The sequence below is a fragment of the Adiantum capillus-veneris genome, chromosome 30 (assembly GCF_014529385.1).
Source record: "Adiantum capillus-veneris isolate H3 chromosome 30, ASM1452938v2, whole genome shotgun sequence".
Taxonomy (NCBI): Eukaryota; Viridiplantae; Streptophyta; class Polypodiopsida; order Polypodiales; family Pteridaceae; genus Adiantum; species Adiantum capillus-veneris.
The window spans coordinates 53,753,922-53,760,271 of record NC_140960.1 but is presented as its reverse complement, the minus strand read 5'-3'; the positions used below and the strand labels follow the sequence as shown (position 1 = coordinate 53,760,271).

At 40.2% G+C, this 6,350-nt stretch overlaps 1 pseudogene; it reads left to right on the top strand.

Moving 5' to 3' along the window:
* The first annotated feature begins 913 nt into the window (after nucleotides 1-913).
* LOC147417974 (putative linoleate 9S-lipoxygenase 3) lies at nucleotides 914-2,551 on the top strand (annotated as a pseudogene).
* Nucleotides 2,552-6,350: the final 3,799 nt, after the last annotated feature.

Here is a 6,350-nt window from a genome sequence, read left to right as displayed (position 1 = left end):
CCCCTTCTTGCAAGCGACATCGAACTCAAGACACCTTGACTCATAGAAAGCACTTCAAGCTGAGCCACAATTTTGTGCATGCTACAGGAGTCTTGAAACTTCAAAAAGAAAACCATTGACTCTCTCCTTCACTTGACATATTGCCACTTGGCAGCCTCCTAACCTCGTACATGTCGGTTGCTTACTTGCCATGTGCCAGGGCCTTTCTTTTTCTCTTCAGACCCCTATGCGGCACCCCCCTTGATCCCCCCACAAAAAAATCGTTTGAAGCACCTAGTAGCACCCAAAAAAGAGACTTTTTTGAAAGTTTTGGACAAAATGCCATGTCAATCTAGAAATGAATCCTCAAAATTCCATTTAGAGCCTTCTATACAATAGCCATATAGTTTTTGGCCTGCCCAAAGGGCAAAGGCTCTTTTTGCTGACTAAAATAAAAAAAGTTTGAGTTATATTTTCAAGCTTTATTTGATAGAACAAAAAATTTGATTGGTTGACATAAGATAGTGGGCATTCATTGTTGCAAAATCGTGTTAAAAAAATGATGAAGCATCGAAAACTGAAATGGTGGTCTTGAGAAGGAGGCATCGTGATTCGTGTCTTTGAAAATCGGGCCCTCGGGGTTTTGAGGGACGTCGTCGCCTTGCAACGCTCTGTCACTACGCAGGGGCGACTTCGAGGAGAGAGAGAGAGAGAGAGAGAGAGAGAGAGAGAGAGAGAGAGAGAGAGAGAGAGAGAGAGTCGACTACAGTCTGCAGCGCTCTGTTGCTACACAGGGATGACTTCGGGGGGTTTGGAGAGAGAGAGAGCGGACGGTGAGGACGCTCGAGTCTCCCCCTGCATAAGGTGGGTTAAGTGATCTCATGTCTGTTTGTGAATCTGCTCAGGTTGTTTGTGAATCTGCTCAGGTTCGATAATGCAGCTTGTATTCATATCCAAGTCTTGCAGGTCCCACATCTCACACTTGGATTTGCATACCCGCCTTGCCCATTGCGGTCAGCCTCGTATCCTCTTCCCCAATCAGGTAAGTGGTCACACATTCTTTTATCCAGATCTAGTTTCTCAGAATGCTTGTGCTCCTTTACATTGCCAACTCTCTCATGCAGATTTCCTTACCAAACATGACACCTAAGGAATTGTTACAGCTTCGTGACGATGATCTCCTTGCTCTTAGAGGTGATGGAAACGGCAAGAGAGTGCATGGGGAAAGGATCTATGATTATGATGTGTATAATGACCTAAGTAATCCTAAAGAAAATCAGGACCTTACAAGGTCTGTTCTTAGGGGCTCCTCCATGTATCCCTATCCACGGAGGTGTAGGACATGGCGAAATCGCATCAAATCTGGTAAGCGCTTTTTTCATATTTCATGTACATTCGGTCAAGGAAAGGACGTTAATATTTTGGATGTTAATGCATTTATGGTGCAGACTTTGAGCTAGAAGAACCACAATTGGCTTTTGACAAGGGATATGTACCAAGAGATGAAAGGTTCAGTGACTTGAAGAAAAATCTGTTCATGAATGTAGGAATTAGAAGCTTTTGCAACTACTTGCTAGTGTGTGCCAAGGGAATCCTTCTACGCAAAGATCAATCATTTGCTTGCATTGAGCAAATCCATCACTTGTCTGCCAATAATTATTCTCTTCTCAATGGTAGCAATCACAAAGTTCCCAAAGCCAGGACTTGTAGAAGGTGCAGGAGTTGTTTTCTTAGTTGGGGGAAAGTGATGTTTCTTTTATTTGATGTATAGAAGGTGCAGGAATCAAGTATTGCAATGTCTTGCTGGGAAGCATCCTGTTGCCATTCAACGTCTCCAGGTAGGTTATAGGCCACTTTTTGGGAAGTCATTGCTCAATGCATCTATTAATTTTGCATTGAATTTTCTAGGTTTTTCCTCCAAGTAGTACACTAGACTCGCACATCTATGGAGAAATCATATCAACTATCACTGCTCGACATTTGAAACCGTCCCTCCAAGGACTTTCCATTGAAGAGGTGATTTTACGTCTTTCTTATCTGTATCTTTGAATTGTGGCACATATGAGTTTCTGCAGAAGGAAGTCCGACCACCTAGCTAGCAATGGTTGGGGAAACTGGGCTCTGCAAGTCCCTTCACTTTCCCCCAATCATGTAGCTAGGCAAAGACATCTGAAGTCAATGCCTCTGTCACAACAGTTTAGGATGTTGCCTTTGTATTGGTTTTGTGACCAAGTGCTTTCTTTACCATTGTGGCTATGCAGGCTATCAATCAGAACCTTCTCTACATTCTAGACCACCATGACTCACTCTTGCCGTTTATCAAGCTTCAAGATGCAGAACCGAAATGGAGAGCATGCTCCTCAAAGGAGTGTTGCCAACAGTGTGCTATCGTGTGTGTGACACCCCAGACAAGAAGAATGTTATGTTCGTCTGATCAAGCATCAAGTGATTTGTTTTTCTCCTTGCTTCTTCTCTTTTTGTACATTGCATTTTCATTTTTTTGTTGTTGCTCAAGCAACAAACACTGTATTTGTTTTAACCTTTGTGGATGCAGGAGCATTGTGAGCTTTGACACCGTTTTATTTTTTCGACCATGTTTGGTTTGGCAACAAAGTAGGATAAGGCATTGGAGTTTATACAGCCTGGACTTTCCAAAAAAGTTGTCGTGTTGGGCCTCAGGGACTCAAGACTCAAGAGAGCCATCAATTTTGTTTGTTGTGGATTTCATTATATTTGCAAGTCACAATCGTGATATATTACTCTGCAAATTTGGGGGTCTGAACATAAGTTTTTTATGCTGCAAATTGTAGACTAACTAATTAAAGTTGTTGAATGTGCCACACCCACATCAAAAAGAATCCTGCAGAGCAAGGTTGGTAATATCTTGAGCAATCCAAAATAGCACATCTTCTTATCCACCTTCTCACAAACAAGCTCTCGTAAGCTCTCCTAGAGCCAAAAAGGCTCTTCAAATTTATGAGACTTTTTTCCAATGCCTCCCAAGTAAGAGCGCCAATGGTGCAGCTAGACTGTAGGCACTAGCTAATATGCTGGTCCTGATACCAAGGCAATGTTCCCTCCAGCAAAAAGAGTTTCATGTTTCTGTCTCTCTTCTAATTTGGTAGCCCTAACAGAAACCAAAAGCATTGAGATCTTTGAAATTTGCTTAGGAAAACTAAAGTGTAGTAGGAGACCAGTACCTGAGATCTTGCTGCTGAGATGCACACTCGACAAGTTTTGCATCACAGATGGAGCAAGTAGGAGTCTCTATTGGGAAGCTGATGTAGCCTTCATCCACACCTTTGTGCACCTGTTGAGCTACATGTAAGAAATAATTCCAAGCTTCTTCAGGCACCGCCTGATGCTTCACACTTGGATAATTTTCAGGAAGTAAACCCTTGTGTGTGTCAAATATGGTGTGCTTTTGAAAGAGTGAAAAGTTGAAACAAGCAATTTGTATGGCATTTTTTGTATTGATTAGGATGTGGTCTTGAAGAAAGCTGTGATTGTTGAAGAGGTATTTTGAAATCGCAAAATTTGTTTGATAAGCTCCCTATGTGGGATGTGATCCTGTAGAGTGCATTGATTACAAGATGTTACGAGTTTGGTCAATGCAGGAGTGTTATATTGTTTTCAACTCAATGTGAAGTTGCTTTGTGAAATTCCAGTTTTAGATCTGATTCTTGGAATGCATTGTTTTTGCAATGTGCACCTAGCTGGGGTAGGGTCAAGAAGCATGGGCTATTTTCAATGAAATAATAGAGCAAGGATTTCTCTCTTAAATGTAACATATATAATTTCATATCAAAGGTATTTAGAAATTTAAGATTAGGTGTCAAAATTTAAATGGTTTTTTTTACTGGGGACCTCACTAAAAATCTGTGAAAGAAGTTTTTGAAGGTGTTTGGGATAGCTCCCTTGGAATTCATTGATTGCAGAATATGCTCATGGGCAAGAGGTGGTTGTTTCCAACTCATATTCTTCGATACAATCTAGACTCTTGAAATGGTTGGATTGGTTTAATATAAAGTAGTCTGCAAGCCTATTTGAGAGCCCGTCTCTTGGAATGCATTATTTGCAAGATATAATGAATAGGGGCAGCGTCAAGAAGTCACTAAAAGTGAGTGGTCAATACGTACTTGTTGGTTAATATGTGTGTCAACTGGCGTATATGTCCACGTATAAGTCGTTGAAGAGCTTCCAAAATGGGCAATTTCGACTAGATGCAAAGGAGTCTCCCACAAGCTACTGAGGTATGGTAGTATGGTCTCTTTCAAAATATTATCAACCATGCTCACATTGGGAAGGCAAATAGTTGATGAGAGGGCTTTGTACCAAAGCAATAAAACACATTTTGATAGTCAACATTATAATGGTTATGGTCTATCCATATTCCATAATCTAGGCATTCAATCCATAACCCAAAAAGTTATCCCAAACTTGGGACTTGAAATATTGGATGCCACTTTCTCTTTCGGGAATCAATCTTCAACTCATATCCATGTCATAAATGTGTACAAGTCAATCAAGACACCAATACACTTCTTTCATAACTCCACAACGCTTGAACAAGACAATGATAAAAAAAATTGAGCATCATATTAGGAGACTTAGACATTCATATCACCACCACAAACACCCAATACCAACATTTAGAATCTCTACTTCATTCAAACAACTATCAGCAACAAATTAAAGAAATAACAACCCTCTATAATTCAATGCTTTACCATATTTGGGTGAGAAGCCAACAATCTCATTACATTTGTGGCACAAGATTTTGCTTCTGGTCCGATCATTCAACCACATTATATACTACTATCAAAATAAGCTCCATTAAAAGACCAAAAATCATCGAAGGGGACACCTCCCCTCCCCCCCCCCCCCTCCCCCGCGGGCTTTCCAACTAGAATTTTGGCTTTCCCAACCCATGTGCTACCGAATTCAATGGATTGCCACTTGTCTCTCTTTCTTGGTTAACTTTTGCTTTACATTTTTTATAAGCACAAATCATTTCCATGGCAGGCCTTGTGATTTTATCACTTGTTAACAATTGCCACCTTCTACTTTTGAGCTTATCATGATAGCACCTAGGGCCCGTAAAGAGTACTTGTGCAAAACTGCATGTAATGAATATAAAAGATACGTAAGAAAAAAAAACAAGGCCTAAGAAAAAATAGTGGTAGGTTATCTATATTTAGCCCCACTAAGTTTGTCTAATTTTTTAAGTAATCTAAAAGATTAACTAAATATTATGTATATGTAGACCATGCGAGAGATAGTTGACATTTGTTTTCCTATTTCTACAAAGCGAGACTGAAGTAGTGGGTCATGATTCCCACACACGCTTTCTAATCCTCTTTATAGGATGTTGTGTTTTTTCACCTTTTTCTTAGTCTTAAAAGAAAATGCTAAGCATTTACTTCAAGATTTTAGGCCTCAAATCTCATCGTGCACTTGTCTAGCCCTATCTACTTGGTGATGGAATATTTGTGAGCAAAGGACTGTATCGATCGACTTCTAGCTAGCTTCGAGTTGATCGAATGCTTTGTATCACCAATACAAATTCTATTTATGTGGATCGGCCTATAAATTGTCCTTGATATATTTCTTGCTTTATTCTTTTTGGTTTGCCAAAGGCAAGGCCATAGCGACGACTATACTTTTTGCCTCGCTAAAATTTTGAATTTAAAAAATAAATTAATAAATTTGTACGATTGGCAAACTAATAGAAACATGATGGGTAAATCCTTCAAGTTTATTCAGGTGTGCTCTCATGAGTGGTTTTTGACCCATCCAATGCTTACACCATTGCGCCACGTGACAAACTTGAGTTGCCCGGTTTGAAAAATACTTGACTTGTGATGATAGAGAGGGGAGGGCAATTAATGGGCTCCTCTCTCTCTCTCTCTCTCTCTCTCTCTCTCTCTCTCTCTCTCTCTCTCTCTCTCTCTCTCTCTATATATATATATATATATATATATATGCATGCTTGCAACTCTATTCCCTCTCCAAGTTGTCAAGCACCAACTCTCTACCTTCCGCAACATCGTTTGCAATGCAAGCCTGGTCTAGCTCTTCAATTAGGCCCCAAGTCGCTTTGCAATGCTAACACGCTAGATTTGAAGATTAAATTGGCTGAGTCCCTTCCAATGAAGTGCAAGGCTCTTCATAGAGCTACTTTCTCTTCATAAAGAGCCCTTGTGGATTGAAAGATCTCTTGGTTTGAGTCAACCCAGTCATGCACATTGTTTTCGACTCATCGATTCACTATTACACACAAGACATTCTCCATTCTTCATCATCTTTTCTTTTTTGGCTTGCCCAAAGGGCAAAGGCTATAGAGATCACTTCTCTTTTTGCTAACTAAA